Source organism: Odontesthes bonariensis, chromosome 3, assembly GCF_027942865.1.
Source record: "Odontesthes bonariensis isolate fOdoBon6 chromosome 3, fOdoBon6.hap1, whole genome shotgun sequence".
NCBI classification, from domain to species: domain Eukaryota; kingdom Metazoa; phylum Chordata; class Actinopteri; order Atheriniformes; family Atherinopsidae; genus Odontesthes; species Odontesthes bonariensis.
In genome coordinates, this window is record NC_134508.1 from 18,993,157 (window position 1) to 19,011,148 (window position 17,992).

At 42.1% G+C, this 17,992-nt stretch overlaps 2 non-coding genes across 2 annotated transcripts; both read left to right on the forward strand.

The window, feature by feature from the left end:
* Positions 1-4,804: 4,804 nt before the first annotated feature.
* trnai-uau (transfer RNA isoleucine (anticodon UAU)) lies at positions 4,805-4,898 on the forward strand. The gene is made up of 2 exons: positions 4,805-4,842; positions 4,863-4,898. It is a non-coding gene; the product is annotated as a tRNA-Ile (tRNA).
* Positions 4,899-8,273: 3,375 nt separating this feature from the next.
* On the forward strand, positions 8,274-8,367 carry trnai-uau (transfer RNA isoleucine (anticodon UAU)). Its single transcript has 2 exons — positions 8,274-8,311; positions 8,332-8,367. It is a non-coding gene; the product is annotated as a tRNA-Ile (tRNA).
* Positions 8,368-17,992: the final 9,625 nt, after the last annotated feature.

Genomic DNA, 17,992 nt, shown 5'->3' on the forward strand with positions numbered 1-17,992 from the left:
AATCCAAAGAACTAATTTGATTTAGTAATTACATAGATTTTTACAAAACATAATAGAATAAGTAATGAACACTAAAACGTTTAATTGAAAACAAATTCCGGGTTTACAGTGTAGCCTTAGGTAACGTATTGCATCAGGGAATTTCTTTTTCCGGTCGCTAGATTTTGGAATACAATATTTTAGAGCGGTGTTTTACATTGGGCAGGGCTGGCACAGCCTGCGGAGGCGTCTTGCACCAGGCCAATGTAATGCTGTAATACTAAATGGTATGAGAATGTCATGTGTGTAGTAGGAAGAGGACTCAAATGCAGGACACAGAAGGCAGGCATGGCAAACAAAGTGAGCTTTAACTATAACTGGTCTGAGCTAATGAAGACGTCCAGGATTATATAAAAACCACAGGAGAGAGTCAAAGAGTGGCGTTCCAAATAAGTAACATGGCAGGAAGATGAATGGACAGAGCAGCAAAGCACAAAAGCACAGGTGCAGACAAAAGAAGAAGACCCAAAACTAATACGAAATATCATGTGTAGGTTGTTATTCAGGGGGAAACCTAATGTGTATTTATTCAAAAATGTAGAATTTCTGATACATATTGACCATTTACTGGTAACATTAGATTTATTTGACCCGTGGATCGGTTATCAAATGTTACGTTCACCTGTCGGTGAGACCTCAAAGAGATAAATGACAGCTTGCCAGAGAGAGTTAGAGACGGGGTGGCAGTGTGTCAGGAGAAAGAGCGGGTCATCCACTAATCAAAGGGTTGGTAGTTTGATCCCCACATCCTCAAGTTCAGATGTCGAAGTGTCCTTGGGCAAGGCACCCAAACTCTGGTGTTGATGTTGGGTTAGAGTCAGACAACGCTTCGGGGGCCGAGTGGAAATATTGACGGATGTAAAAGATTACGTATGGTTTATAAAACTTGTGTTCTGTTCTAAGGTGGAATCATCATAATACGTAACGGTGTCGTGCTCACCTGGTAGTTATCGCTTTGACTGAGTGGTTGCTGCATGTCAGAGAGAAAGAGGGGGACGCACTGAACTCACCTTTGGAATTTTTTCAGGCAAAAGATAGCACTGTGAGCGAGTGTGTTGTGGAGTGTTACAAACCGGTTTAACTGCAGGACATGGCTTTGTAATTAATTTGCAAACTAGATATAATAGTAAGCATTCTCTTCACTGCTACCTATGTCATGTCACAGTCATATAAGTACAGGAAGGTGGAACTGTCTTCACAGGCTAAGTTTCAGGAGGGGGTCCCTCCTTCTGATCCAGGCCTGATTCAAATCAAAGTACTTTATTAATCCTGCGAGGGGAAGTTAAAGGATTCCCCCTCGCAGGATTAATAAAGTGTCCACCTCTGATGTTCCTCTTTTGTGTGAACACATGTCACGCTGGCCTGAGCCTCTGTGGCTTCCTGCTGATGGAAGGACCAGCGGATGGCAAAGAAACAACAACTCTGACACCAACGGAGGACAAACTGGAACACCTGAGCTACCGCAGGTAACGTATTGTGCAAAACAGGTGAGTGCATGATTCCGTCTGACTAATGAACGAAATCTACAGAAATGAATGTGTGCTAGCTCACACATGTTGAGTACTTGTGCAGTTTTTCCTTCCTTTTCCTGTTGTGTTTTACCGAGGTGATCATGGATGAGAGAAGACTCCAGCGCAGGTCCGAAGGAGAGAGACTGTGGACCCGACATTGCCGTCATGCACCCAGGGTTTCCGTGACGACGAGGAGCTCCCAGCCGGATGAGAGAAGCTGATGTTAAAAAAAAGCAATAAAGGAGGACTTGGGGTTGGTCCTGTTTAGTGTCACAAAGTCGTGATCAGTTAAAAGGCACATTATATACTGCATTTAGATGTTATTAGCTCATAGTATAGAAAAAAGTAAAGAAACAAGCTGCTATTTTAAAAACAAAAGATGAAAAATTGTCACAAAGTTATGCTTAAGCTTAAATCAGGACTTTCTTTCTGTCTCCCTTGTAGCACCTCACAGTGGACATCCACCAGTCCCAGGAAGCTCCAGCAGCACAGCCGTCCCCTGAACACACTCCAGCACCAAATCTGCTCCCAGACACCGGACTATGGATCGGCCCCAGCTGAAACGATGAAAAGCATCCCACACCGAGCCGTACAGATGAAGCCGGCCGTGTGTGAAGCTCCTCACAGACACACAGAGAAGAAGATCTGCTCACCTACACCTGCAGAAATAACACAGTCCAGACGAGACGCAGACAATTGGGACTGAAAGACAACCAGTGGGACAGTGTTGTTCTTTAAAGACATTATTCGTAAATGATGTGTTCAAAACAAAATGTTTGCATTTACATTTTACATGCTGCTTTGGTGCTGGAATCAATAAAAATGAACAGTTTTTACACTTACCCTCTTCTCTGTTGAATGAAACACCAAACAATAACTTTGCCTCAGAGAACGACCGTCTTCTGATGCAACGCTCTTAAAAGCAGACCCGACAAAGCTTTCTGCAGTCTGTGTCAGACACATAAGGAATATTTTACTAATCTGAATTCTAAATGATCAGCTATAACATTTGATTTAGTCTTTCTTTGACTAATAGCCTCATTCCACAGATATGACAGAACAAACATGGGAGGCAGTTTACAGTAGATATCATCCTGTTGGTAGAATACCTTTAAAGCGCAGAAGAAGCTTTTTTTTCTACTCATGTCTACTAAACTGCATCAAATGAAATTGTATTATCCAAGAGCCTGTAATTCAACAGGTTTTTCTTCAAGTTTCCTTAACAATGACATGACATCACAGCTCTTTCAGCTGCATCATGTGGAAATATTTCAGGTTTTCTTCCAGAGGGCTGGCTCAGTCTAATGAATTTATCTGGAAAAATGCAAAGTACTGAGGAGGATGTTGTTTAAAACTCCTTAAACCAGCCATCTTCATTTCTGGATATTTGTTATAAAAATTCTAATAAAAAAAAAAACATTAAAAAAGAAAAAATATCTGAAAGGGTTTTAAAGGTTCTCCTGGTTTACCTGGATGTGTATGCTCATTGTCCCAGTGCAGAAGCAACTGATTAATAGTGGTCCCCTCTAAAACACAATGGCATGGGTCTCTGGAAGTTAGAGATATGGGCTGAAAAATGCGCTTCTCATCACTGCCGAAGCTGCCGCCAGCTTTTAGTAACTTAAGCCAAAGTTGCTCATTATTTTACAAATTTTCCATCTACATGTGAGAATCAGATGTCTTACCTGGTCATACAGCAAGGACACTAACTGTGGGCCCTACTTGCAAATAGTTGACATATTATTAAAAGAAAAACTTCTGTGGACTTATTTCCACACTTTAAGTCACTCACATTGTTAACCTGCAGGTTGAAATTGAAATATCAACATGATAAAGTCTGGTCTTTTTATGGCTTTTATGAAAGTAATTATGAGGACAGATGATATAATGTAACAAATGTTACTTTTCAGAATTAAAAAAATCTGGGGATATAAAATGTATAAAAATGTAACTTTAACTTCTCTGTATTTTCAGTACAGTTCCACCTCACTGATGGTTGGTAAAGCCTCCACTGGAAAAAAAAAAAGAGAAAAGAAAACAGTCTATAAAGTGCTCAAATGACAGAGAAGGACCTTATTTCATCCTGAAAGAAAAAATGTGTTGTCATACCTGTTGTTTAATTACCTTTTCACAAAGTGTTCTATAGTAAAGAGATTAAGAAAATGTTTGGCAACATTTAATTTAGTGGGGGAGGGTGTTGAGACCTAGAGATAAAATGTACCATTTGGTTTGCATTTCTATGTTTTGCGCTGTTGTGCGTGTGATGTCATCAGCCGCCGCGGTGTGGCGGAGGTGTTGTTTTGTTTTACGTTTTACGTGCGTCTGCCTTCCGTGTGTCTGTGTCAGCTCGTCTGGTAAAACACATGTAAAACCGAACCGGGACAAATAAAGTTGCCAGAAGTATAACACAGAGGCATGTCTACTTGAGGGTGCAACAAGGGCAAACGCGAAAAGCATCCAGATGCTCCAGAAAGCTGATGGAGCATCTGGATGCTTCCCGTGGCCCTCGTGCTTGGGGAGGAGAAATTTTCTGTCTTTACCCCCAGTGAAGCACCCGGGATGGATGTCACTGTGGGCCCCTCCTTTTCGCTTGGGACTGTGGAGTGACAGATTTGGTCTGAAGGACTCCAGATTATCTTTTGACCAATCACCGTGTGTTTGGAATTAACACACGTACTCAGGGATCAGTAGGACATGAGAGCGCCGAGAACAAGACGCAACCAATTACGGGGGCTCCTGTCCACAACACAAGCATCGGACTTGCGAGTGCGGAGCAGACGCTTCCAGCTACAGCCTCATACTGTACGCATGGAAAGAACCTGACTGCTGCCCTGGCAGCCGAGACTCAGCGCCCATCTGCCATCGCCTCTCAACCTGCTCCCTGAGGGAGGGGAGCCACAACCTCCCGACACACAGCTGTTGATCTCTGGGTCCTATATAAACTTTCGCCGTGACGTATAATGACGTTGTTTAACGAGCGATGACGTGCATTAACTATCATTGACGTCAATGGACGTCATTGACGTGCATTGACGTCATGAAGTGCTCCCTCAAAGTTTATAAGAGGACCCACTAGAGACTGATTTTTCTTAACTAACAATTTCTCTTTCTGTTTCCCCAGGTTCAAATGAGAAGGATCTCCTAAACCACCAGACCTTTAGGTTGAATCAGGTCAACCACCAAGGTACCGAGGTAACTAGGTATAAGTAGGTAACAATCTCACACTTAACTTGTATTTTATAGCTTAATGAAATGCTCCAGTGGTGCAATTGGTTAGCGCACAGTACTTATAAGACAGTACACTGTAGTGCAATGCTGGGTTTGTGAGTTCAAGCCTCACCTGGAGCATATCTGGTGATAAGTTCTTGAAGTTACAATATTAGAGCTGGTCAGAGACATGATAAGAACAGTGCAGATTGTGATTAGAAGTCAAATAGGTAAGCTATAGAGCACAGTAAAGCTATGGAGATAAGCCTTCTAAACCTCTAAGCCTTCTAAATTAATTATTGATGTTTTGCTAATATTATTGTCTAGTTATTTGTTTAGTTAATTACTTTGCTTTATAGGTTTAGTCTTTTTCTTTGATTTATTTACTGATATGATTTGAACACTTGGGGGCAGTAGTGAGCATAGGCACACCTGTATATAGGTAGGAAGTAGGTGGTGATCTGTGTAGGCACCTGGGTGATGGGCATATGGTTTTTTACCAGTGCGAGAAGGACCATGTTGTTTGCTCTTCTGGAACAAAAAAGAAACCAGCCTCAACTCAAAACTTCTGCCTGGAAATTGAACTATGTCTTGCCTGCGTACATTACCTGCCCATGGTGCCTGAAGTGTTCGTTTGATTTGCTTTAATTTAAGTTTTGTTTAATTTGTTTGACAAACGACCAATACGATTGGGTCTGGTTAAAATAGATCTGATAAGTGGTGATTGAGAAGCAAAGGTTTTATTGTAATGGCTACAAATGATCTGATTCTGCAAGATTCATTTGAAAAGGGAAGTGCACACTTTTTTTTCCCCTGATCATCAACGTGCCATAACATTGTAAAAGATCAGACATAAAAATGAATCTTCACCAGGCTTTAACATATGTATGACAAGCTCAGATGGACAGCTACAGCCTCATACTGTACGCATGGAAAGAGCCTGACTGCCGCCCTGGCAGCCGAGACTCAGCGCCCAGCTGGCCATCAAAGCCTGTTTGTGAGCGCACGATATTATATGTGTATGAACGTGTTGACATGCACGAGCGTGGGCTACAGATACTTAACTATAACTATTTACCAGCTCCTAGGTTACAGAAAAAGGAGAAAACACAGAATGTTCCACATGTGGAAACTGCTGTGTTGTGTCTCACTTGGGTCTTACATGATGTAAGGAATGACACTCAGATCAGACAGCTTTCAGCTATGTGGCGCCATCTGGTGCTACAATATGATCCCTGCAAAGAACACAAAACCTCTGATCAATTAGTAGATTGCACCCAAACCTTAATTTACCAATCTGTGGTGATGCTTTATTGAGCCCACTGTACCCTGGCCTCTTCAACACACTCCTCCACCGAGTGGTTGTGAATCTTGAGAGGGCCGTCGTCCTGTAGCGGAGACCTGGAAGGCTGCAGGCCACAGATGACACTGCTGGGAGTTCTTCAGGTGGGATGGTGGCTGAAGGCCTGTGGACCAGGCTCAGCAAATACCGAAGGAGGATGAGAAGGACAGGCCATCTCAGTACGCTTCCTCTTCTGAGAAAGGTTTGCAGTGCTTGCTTGTACTTAAGTCACCTGGAGAAGGTCAGTAGAACCCACTTTCTGAACAACATGCTTTTACATTCCTACTCAGCAAAATGTAGAAAAGTTTCACTGTGGCCCCTTTGCCAGATCAAACAACTCTCATGGATTCTGTCCATTTCATCAGATTTTACAGATCAAACATCTATTTTGTTCTGCGTTTGGATGCAGGAAGACAAGCGATTGTCTTTGCTGTTGGAATATATTCAGTTAAGTCGTGACCTGTACAACCACACAGTGGACTGTGCTCAAAAGCATTCACTATCCTGTCTGGAACATAAACAAACATGTCTGATTAATACTGGGCATAATGCAACATTAAATTTTCCATCTACATGTGAGAATCAGATGTCTTACCTGGTCATACAGCAAGGACACTAACTGTGGGCCCTACTTGCAAATAGTTGACATATTATTAAAAGAAAAACTTCCGTGGACTTGTTTCCACACTTTAAGTCACTCACATTGTTAACCTGCAGGTTGAAATTGAAATATCAACATGATAAAGTCTGGTCTTTTTTTTGGCTTTTTATGAAAGTAATTATGAGGACAGATGATATACTGTAACAAATGTTACTTTTCAGAATGAAAAAAATCTGGGGATATAAAATGTATAAAAATGTAACTTTAACTTCTCTGTATTTTCAGTACAGTTCCACCTCACTGATGGTTGGTAAAGCCTCCACTGTAAAAGAAAAAAAAAAAGAGAAAAGAAAACAGTCTATAAAGTGCTCAAATGACAGAGAAGGACCTTATTTCATCCTGAAAGAAAAAATGTGTTGTCATACCTGTAGTTTACTTACCTTTTCACAAAGTGTTCTATAGTTAAGAGATTAAGAAAATGTTTGGCAACATTTAATTTAGTGGGGGAGGGTGTTGAGACCTAGAGATAAAGTGTACCATTTGGTTTGCATTTCTGTGTTTTGCGCTGTTGTGCGTGTGATGTCATCAGCCGCCGCGGTGTGGCGGAGGTGTTGTTTTGTTTTACGTTTTACGTGCGTCTGCCTTCCGTGTGTCTGTGTCAGCTCGTCTGGAAAAACACATGTAAAACCGAACCGCGACAAATAAAGTTGCCAGAAGTATAACACAGAGTCATGTCTACTTGAGGGTGCAACAAGGGCAAACGCGAAAAGCATCCAGATGCTCCAAAAAGCTGATGGAGCATCTGGATGCTTCCCGTGGCCCTCGTGCTTGGGGAGGCGAAATTTTCTGTCTTTACCCCCAGTGAAGCACCCGGGATGGGTGTCACTGTGGGCCCCTCCTTTCTCGCTTGGGACTGTGGAGTGACAGATTTGGTCTGAAGGACTCCAGATGATCTTTTGACCAATCACCGTGTGTTTAGAATTAACACACGTACTCAGGGATCAGTAGGACATGAGAGCACCGAGAACAAGACGCAACCAATTACGGGGGCTCCTGTCCACAACACAAGCATCGGACTTGCGAGTGCGGAGCAGACGCTTCCAGCTACAGCCTCATACTGTACGCATGGAAAGAGCCTGACTGCTGCCCTGGCAGCCGAGACTCAGCGCCCATCTGCCATCGCCTCTCAACCTGCTCCCTGAGGGAGGGGAGCCACAACCTCCCGACACACAGCTGTTGATCTCTGGGTCCTAGTTATAAACTTTCGCCGTGACGTATAATGACGTTGTTTAACGAGCGATGACGTGCATTAACTACCATTGACGTCAATGGACGTCATTGACGTGCATTGACGTCATAAAGTGCTCCCTCAAAGTTTATAAGAGGACCCACTAGAGACTGATTTTTCTTAACTAACAATTTCTCTTTCTGTTTCCCCAGGTTCAAATTAGAAGCATCTCCTAAACCACCAGACCTTTAGGTTGAATCAGGTCAACCACCAAGGTACCGAGGTAACTAGGTATAAGTAGGTAACAATCTCACACTTAACTTGTATTTTATAGCTTAACGAAATGCTCCAGTGGTGCAATTGGTTAGCACACAGTACTTATAAGACAGTACACTGTAGAGCAATGCTGAGGTTGTGAGTTCAAGCCTCACCTGGAGCATATCTGGTGATAAGTTCTTGAAGTTACAATATTAGAGCTGGTCAGAGACATGATAATAACAGTGCAGATTGTGATTAGAAGTCAATTAGGTAAGCTATAGAGCACAGTAAAGCTATGGAGATAAGCCTTCTAAACCTCTAAGCCTTCTAAATCAGAGGTCTTCAACAGGGGGTCCGCGACCCCCAGGGGGTCCGCGGAGGTACTGCAGGGGGGTCGCGAAATCTTTGGTTGATTAGACGATTTTTTTTTTTTTTTTTTTTAATTTTTTTTTTTTTTTTTTTTTTTCCAGTTTTTTTCTCACAAATTGTGTGCAAACATGTGCCATCCACAGATGGTTTGAGGATTCATTGTCCCATCTACATGCAAACACTCTGGAGTCTAAATCCCGCCGGCAGGATTTTTTTACACATCTCCAAAAACACATCTGTAACTCTGTGAGTTTTTGTCATTCAAACATATAAGTGACACCATTAAAAACCTTGAAACTTCTAGTTTTCAAATATATATATATTAAATAAATTATATAGGTGGCCCTTTTTAAAGAGAGTGAACAAAAATCTTTGGATTTTCTGTAGTCTCAGACTGCAGCAGCTTCCTAGGCCACACCTATCACTATTCACATGTAAAGTACCAGGTGATTGAGTGGCTATTCACAGGTGAGAACACGCCCCATTCAGGCTACGGCTACACGGAAACGAAACGAGTTTTTTTTTTAAAACGGGTACGAAAATTCTTGCAACCACACGGCAACGCTGCGGTAAAGACTCAGGTCCAGACGAAAACGGATGAAAACGATGAAACGATGCAGTACACACGCCACTGTGTCACGCCACACTGTGAGACAATAGAGAAGTCTCACAGCGTCAACGTTTGACTGACGCAAAAACGTTTTCGCTGTAATAATGGAAACGAAACGGCCTCGTTTTCAAACTTTCCCACTCTGGAACCCGTTCTCAAAAACTATCGTTTTGGGGTAGTGGGAACGCCGGCTCCGAAACGATAAGAAAAAGTATCGTTTACAGTGAAAAACGTTTTTGTGTAGCCGCAGCCTCAGCCAGCATGTGGGGGAAGGCAGCAATGTCCTGCCAGTGACAGACAATTATCACATGGAGAGTGACAGGGGGGGGGGGAATCAGGGGTGTTACACACCCATCTAATTAGTATTCAACTAACAGAGACACTGTCTTGAGTTACAATTACTTTTTTACAGTTTGTGTGAAAACAAAAAAAACATTTCTGACTGCACTTTTTACTTTTATGCAGCCAACACTTTTGTTTACAAGGTTCAACCTTCAAAAGTCTTGGCTAGATATATTTATAGTGTGTTTTCTTGCACTGTTTGAAGACCTCTAAAACTTGTTTTTTTGTACAGTTGTGTTTCCCCTCAATTTAAATAAAACTTGTTTGTATTACATTCACTTCAATGTCATATTGTTTTTTGTTAGGCTTTTCAGAACACAACCATATATGTCACTTTTGCATTGATGTTTACAGTTAGTTGAAATAATTAAAAATGTCAAGGTGGTGACAACTGCCTCAAAGTCTCTGAAAAAGCCTTAGACTCCAGGGGGTTAAAGTTAAAATCTGTGGATTATTTGAATAGCTCAGTGTTGTATGCAAGATGTTTGTTTATAAATGGCAGTGGCACTGCCACCCTGTACCTTGCACATGTTTAAAATAAAAACATGAATATATTAACTTGTGTATTATTTGAATAGCTTAGTATTGAATGTACAATAACAGAGGACCTATGTTTATACACGGCACTAGGCCCCGTTAAATATAAAACACAACTGTATGCCATATAAATAGTAGGGGGTCCCTGCTCCAACTCTCCATCAGTTTGGGGGTCCCTGGCCTGAAAAACGTTGAAGACACCTGATTTAGATGTTATTAGCTGATAGTATAGAAAGAAGTAAAGAAACAAGCTGCTATTTTAAAAACAAAAGATGACAAATTGTCACAAAGTTATGCTTAAGCTTAAATCAGGACTTTCTTTCTGTCTTCCTTGTAGCACCTCACAGTGGACATCCACCAGTCCCAGGAAGCTCCAGCAGCACAGCCGTCCCCTGAACACACTCCAGCACCAAATCTGCTCCCAGACACCGGACTATGGATCGGCCCCAGCTGAAACGATGAAAAGCATCCCACACCGAGCCGTACAGATGAAGCCGGCCGTGTGTGAAGCTCCTCACAGACACACAGAGAAGAAGATCTGCTCACCTACACCTGCAGAAATAACACAGTCCAGACGAGACGCAGACAGTTGGGACTGAAAGACAACCAGTGGGACAGTGTTGTTCTTTAAAGACATTATTTGTAAATGATGTGTTTAAAAAAATGTTTGCATTCACATTTTACATGCGGCTTTGGTGCTGGAGTAAATAAAAATGAACAGTTTTTACACTTACCCTCTTCTCTGTTGAATGAAACACCAAACAATAACTTTGCCTCAGAGAACGACCGTCTTCTGATGCAACGCTCTTAAAAGCAGACCCGACAAAGCTTTCTGCAGTCTGTGTCAGATACATAAGGAATATTTTACTAATCTGAATTCTAAATGATCAGCTATAACATTTGATTTAGTCTTTCTTTGACTAATAGCCTCATTCCACAGATATGACAGAACAAACATGGGAGCCAGTTTACAGTAGATATCATCCTGTTGGTAGAATGCCTTTAAAACTCAGAAGAAGCTTTTTTTCTACTAAACTGCATCAAATGAAATTGTATGATCCAAGAGCCTGTAATTCAACAGGTATTTCTTCAAGTTTCCTTAACAATGACATGACATCACAGCTCTTTCAGCTGCATCATGTGGAAATATTTCAGGTTTTCTTCCAGAGGGCTGGCTCAGTCTAATGAATTTATCTGGAAAAATGCAAAGTACTGAGGAGGATGTTGTTTAAAACTCCTTAAACCAGCCATCTTCATTTCTGGATATTTGTTATAAAAATTCTAATAAAAAAAAAACATTAAAAAAGAAAAAATATCTGAAAGGGTTTTAAAGGTTCTCCTGGTTTACCTGGATGTGTATGCTCATTGTCCCAGTGCAGAAGCAACTGAATAATAGTGGTCCCCTCTAAAACACAATGGCATGGGTCTCTGGAAGTTAGAGATATGGGCTGAAAAATGCGCTTCTCATCACTGCCGAAGCTGCCGCCAGCTTTTAGTAACTTAAGCCAAAGTTGCTCATTATTTTACAAATTTTCCATCTACATGTGAGAATCAGATGTCTTACCTGGTCATACAGCAAGGACACTAACTGTGGGCCCTACTTGCAAATAGTTGACATATTATTAAAAGAAAAACTTCTGTGGACTTGTTTCCACACTTTAAGTCACTCACATTGTTAACCTGCAGGTTGAAATTGAAATATCAACATGATAAAGTCTGGTCTTTTTTAGGCTTTTTATGAAAGTAATTATGAGGACAGATGATATACTGTAACAAATGTTACTTTTCAGAATGAAAAAAATCTGGGGATATAAAATGTATAAAAATGTAACTTTAACTTCTCTGTATTTTCAGTACAGTTCCACCTCACTGATGGTTGGTAAAGCCTCCACTGTAAAAAAAAAAAAAAAAAAGAGAAAAGAAAACAGTCTATAAAGTGCTCAAATGACAGAGAAGGACCTTATTTCATCCTGAAAGAAAAAATGTGTTGTCATACCTGTTGTTTACTTACCTTTTCACAAAGTGTTCTATAGTTAAGAGATTAAGAAAATGTTTGGCAACATTTAATTTAGTGGGGGAGGGTGTTGAGACCTAGAGATAAAGTGTACCATTTGGTTTGCATTTCTATGTTTTGCGCTGTTGTGCGTGTGATGTCATCAGCCGCCGCGGTGTGGCGGAGGTGTTGTTTTGTTTTACGTTTTACGTGCGTCTGCCTTCCGTGTGTCTGTGTCAGCTCGTCTGGTAAAACACATGTAAAACCGAACCGGGACAAATAAAGTTGCCAGAAGTATAACACAGAGGCATGTCTACTTGAGGGTGCAACAAGGGCAAACGCGAAAAGCATCCAGATGCTCCAAAAAGCTGATGGAGCATCTGGATGCTTCCCGTGGCCCTCGTGCTTGGGGAGGAGAAATTTTCTGTCTTTACCCCCAGTGAAGCACCCGGGATGGGTGTCACTGTGGGCCCCTCCTTTCTCGCTTGGGACTGTGGAGTGACAGATTTGGTCTGAAGGACTCCAGATGATCTTTTGACCAATCACCGTGTGTTTGGAATTAACACACGTACTCAGGGATCAGTAGGACATGAGAGCGCCGAGAACAAGACGCAACCAATTACGGGGGCTCCTGTCCACAACACAAGCATCGGACTTGCGAGTGCGGAGCAGACGCTTCCAGCTACAGCCTCATACTGTACGCATGGAAAGAGCCTGACTGCTGCCCTGGCAGCCGAGACTCAGCGCCCATCTGCCATCGCCTCTCAACCTGCTCCCTGAGGGAGGGGAGCCACAACCTCCCGACACACAGCTGTTGATCTCTGGGTCCTATATAAACTTTCGCCGTGACGTATAATGACGTTGTTTAACGAGCGATGACGTGCATTAACTATCATTGACGTCAATGGACGTCATTGACGTGCATTGACGTCATGAAGTGCTCCCTCAAAGTTTATAACAGGACCCACTAGAGACTGATTTTTCTTAACTAACAATTTCTCTTTCTGTTTCCCCAGGTTCAAATTAGAAGGATCTCCTAAACCACCAGACCTTTAGGTTGAATCAGGTCAACCACCAAGGTACCGAGGTAACTCAGTATCAACCACAGATACAGTGTAATCTGTGTGTCTGTGTGTGCATGCTCCATCAGACAGCCTGGTTTCTGTGAGATCAGGTGTATGTGTTGGGAATGAAGCATGCACAAACATATATTTGTTAATTGAAAGTCATCAGCAAAAAGAGCTTCAGGAGGTAAAAACAAGTCTGCAGAGTGTTCTGTAGATTGTGGATCATCCTTTGTATCCATTTATCACAGCAGCACAGAGTTTCTTTAAGGATAAATTGAACATGATGAGACATGCTAAGGTTTCAGCATACCTTATTTACTCTCAGATGATTTTGTATCAGCCATAACATTATGACCACTGACAGGTTATCGACCTTCCATTGAAGGGAGCCAATCTTTACGCCTGTCACGCAAGCGAAAAGACTCCCAGAAAATATAGAATAATGAAATAGCAGAGACATTTTTCCCTGCAGCTATATTCAAGCGATATCTCTGTGGATTATGGAAGATTTTCAGTTCCATGTTAATTGAATCACGTGCCGTGAGCTAGATTCAAACCTGAAATCTGCCGGACAGACTCTCCCTGATCTGAAATCTGATCATTGTAGTGAATAATACTTATTTTGTGTGTATTCTTAAGAACATTGCTTTAGCTTTAGTATTAAATGGCCCCAATGAAAAGTAATGCTTATGTTTATTGTTATTATAAGAAGAAGAAGTGTGACCTCAAAGACTGATGCCACAGCAATGTCATGTCATTGTATTGATTCATACTTATTATTTTATGTTTATTATGAACAACATTGCTTTGGCTTTAAGGTCACATGCCCCCCAATGACTTGTAATGTTTATTTCTGTGTAATGATAATAATGTACACACACACACTTCAGAAAAACTCTATACATCCTATACAAGGAACTGTACATGCAAGCACACAATATATAGCAGCAAAACAGTTAAGAACTTATTTTGCTGCAGATCAGCAGGTGATGGAGGACTTGTCATCAACAATGAGGGCCTGTTCTCCGGATCACAGAGGGGTCATCCTCATGGAGCACAGGAACTGTGATGCCGTCCACGGTCTCTCCATCAAACCCCTCATCCTGTACGTCCTCATCGTTGACTTCCTCCACCAGCCTGTCCTCCTCCTCTGGGCTCTGGAGCTCAGGAGTTACTGTATTGCCGGTCTGGCTGTACAAATACTCCATTCCCAGCAGTTCACCTACAAACACAAAACAGAAAAAAGAAAGTAATTAACATTTTATCTAATCTAATATCTATCTAATATTTTGTCCTCATCTCTTGGACAGACAACATCACAGCGGTCATCATGAAGGCTCAGCAGCAGCTACACTTTCTCTTCCCCGCTGCCTCAGCAGGAAGTGTAAAGGTATATAATGTATATAGTGCCTTGTGCACCTAATCCATCTTTTTTCTTTGAACTAGTTGTTTTAATGTTACTATATTTGCTTATGCTATTTTTATTACATCCAGGAGTTGCTTTAAATCACATTGTACATGTGTACAGTGAGCTAGTTTATTCTCTTCTATTCTAATACATTAAAGGTTTAACTGATTAATAAATAGTGTTATTCAAGATCAAATTAATGATGCTGTTCTTGTCATGTTCAGGCACCAAATTGGACCCACAATGCAGACAACAAACTCAAGATGTGGGTAAAGGAGAAAAGGTTTATTATTGTCCAAATGAAAACAGGGGGAAGCAGGAACACCGGGGCTGTCTGCAGGAGATGAGATGGGGGTTCCAAGTTCCAAGGTTGTAGTGGTATCCTCCTTCCAAGTTGGATGTAATCCTCCTTCCAGGTTTGATGTGATCCTCCTTCCAGGTTCCAGGATTGAAGAAGCTGAATCTACAAGGAGCTGAGCAGAGCAAAACAGAGTTAGTAATTCTTTCAGGCATAGGGGCTAGACGTTACGCTCACAGGGACCTTAACGATCTGGCGACGAGTGAGAAGTGAGCCAGTCTTTTATCCCGAGTCCTGATGGTTAATGGATCCCAGGTGAGTGGCTCCAACTCCTCCCAGCTCCCCTAGACACAGACAAAAATAGCTCCACAAGAGGGAGACAAACTGGAATCCTTACAGTTCTTTTTCATGTTGAATGGGGCATCATTTCTTGCCTGTGTATGCGCCAGGCCTGCGACAGCGCTCATCCCAGCATCTCCCGAGCACCCTTAGGCTGAGCTGGTCCACTGCCTCTCTCAGAGCACCGCCATAAGAGCGGAAAGAAGGTGCTCCTTTAACGGCGTCCTCCATCCGCTCATCATTCCATCACATCTGTATTCATTATGTATACACTCAAAACTCTGCATATAAACAGGGCTGTGATACTTTTTTTTTGGAGTCAATCTTGAGGACAGAGCCAAAGATGCTGGTTATTTTGGCCTTCACCTCATGCAGTCGCCCTAGAACATCCCTGGCATACACAGCTAACAGCCACTTGGGAAGGGAAGGTAAGAGGGGAGGCTCAGCGAATGCAGGGGGCTAGCATGATAGCTATGTTTTGTCAATCTGTGTGGAAACGTGATTGGCTAATTGACCACAGATTGATTTGTCTTAATATGTAACGCAGGGGAGGAGGTTGACCTCTTATTTTTTCTCCCGGCTTATCACAAATGGCTACATGTGGCATTATATTAATAGAAGTCATCCTTTTTGTCATCTGCAGACATATTGGGGCATAATATCATTCATCTTAAAGATGCTCCAGGTGAGGCTTGAACTCACAACCTCAGCATTGCTCTACAGAGGTTGTGAGTTCACCCATGGTTTGCATCACTTAATCAAAATGTGTGATCATTAAACCTCTGTTCAGAGAAAATTCATCCAAGTTAGAAGTCGTCACTTTTCAGGTGGATGTCAGAAACAGACTGCTCTGGGTAGTTTATGTAGTTATCTACAAAGTCATCTGAGAGTAAATAAGGTATGCTGAAACCTTAGCATGTCTCATCATGTTCAATTTATCCTTAAAGAAACTCTGTGTTGCTGTGATAAATGGATGCAAAGGATGATCCACAATCTACAGAACACTCTGCAGACTTGTTTTTACCTCCTGAACCTCTTTTTGCTGATGACTTTCACTCAACAAATATATGTTTGTTCATGCTTCATTCCCAACACATACACCTGATCTCACAGAAACCAGGCTGTCTGATGGAGCATGCACACACAGACACACAGATTACACTGTATCTGTTGTTGATACTGAGTTACCTCGGTACCTTGGTGGTTGACCTGATTCAACCTAAAGGTCTGGTGGTTTAGGAGATCCTTCTCATTTGAACCTGGGGAAACAGAAAGAGAAATTGTTAGTTAAGAAAAATCAGTCTCTAGTGGGTCCTCTTATAAACTTTGAGGGAGCACTTTATGACGTCAATGCACGTCAATGACGTCCATTGACGTCAATGGTAGTTAATGCACGTCATCGCTCGTTAAACAACGTCATTATACGTCACGGCGAAAGTTTATATAGGACCCAGAGATCAACAACTGTGTGTTGGGAGGTTGTGGCTCCCCTCCCTCAGGGAGCAGGTTGAGAGGCGATGGCAGATGGGCGCTGAGTCTCGGCTGCCAGGGCAGCAGTCAGGCTCTTTCCATGCGTACAGTATGAGGCTGTAGCTGGAAGCGTCTGCTCCGCACTCGCAAGTCCGATGCTTGTGTTGTGGACAGGAGCCCCCGTAATTGGTTGCGTCTTGTTCTCGGTGCTCTCATGTCCTACTGATCCCTGAGTACGTGTGTTAATTCCAAACACACGGTGATTGGTCAAAAGATAATATGGAGTCCTTCAGACCAAATCTTTCACTCCACACTCCCAAGCGAGAAAGGAGGGGCCCACAGTGACATCCATCCTGGGTACTTCACTGGGGGTAAAGACAGAAAATTTCTCCTCCCCAAGCACGAGGGCCACGGGAAGCATCCAGATGCTCCATCAGCTTTTTGGAGCATCTGGATGCTTTTCATGTTTGCCCTTGTTGCACCCTCAAGTAGACATGACTCTGTGTTATACTTCTGGCAACTTTATTTGTTCCGGTTCGGTTTTACATGCGTTTTTCCAGACGAGCTGACACAGACACACGGAAGGCAGACGCACGTAAAACGTAAAACAAAACAACACCTCCGCCACACCTCGGCGGCTGATGACATCACACGCACAACAGCGCAAAACATAGAAATGCAAAGCTCGGTACAAAAAAAGCAGACCACTTAACACACAGTGAAGTAAAGGAAGGTGCTGATTGTCTATAACAGGAAACCATTCATCATGTGTTCAAAGATGTTTATTTGGGTCACTGTTTTTCACATTTGTATCTTGAGAAGTGTCATGCCCACTTAAATATCCGTTTTACTTTACTTTTAATGAATTAGTGCACACCTTTAAATCTCAGATAAACAGTTCTGATCCACAGAGCTGGCTTTATTACACTTTTTATTTTGAACTCCAACACAATAGCTATGAGCAGATATCCATATCAATCCCTCTTTAAAATTAACAGAGCTCCGCTGTTACGGCCATTCATATTAACTGTATTTTAAAATCATACTTACATTCTCCAAGCAGAAGGTTTTTTTTTTAAATTATGGGCCACTGATTGACTCCCTCAGTTATTGTCTAACGACTTTCTTGAGAAAAATAACGTAAAAACTTCCAAAGGTTCCCTCCAAATAATGATCTTCCTGATCAGAACATTTTGAGAGAACTTTACTGAAGTTCTTTTACAGATGTTGGACAATCCTGAGTGAACGTCAATGTCAGGAGGCAGACTGTGGTGATGCCTGATGTGCTTTCTGAGGCTTTGGTTTGAAGTTCAGCATTTTCTAATGTGAGTCTTTCGAACTCGCCAGGGGTGTATTTTAGGTTTCCAATCCTA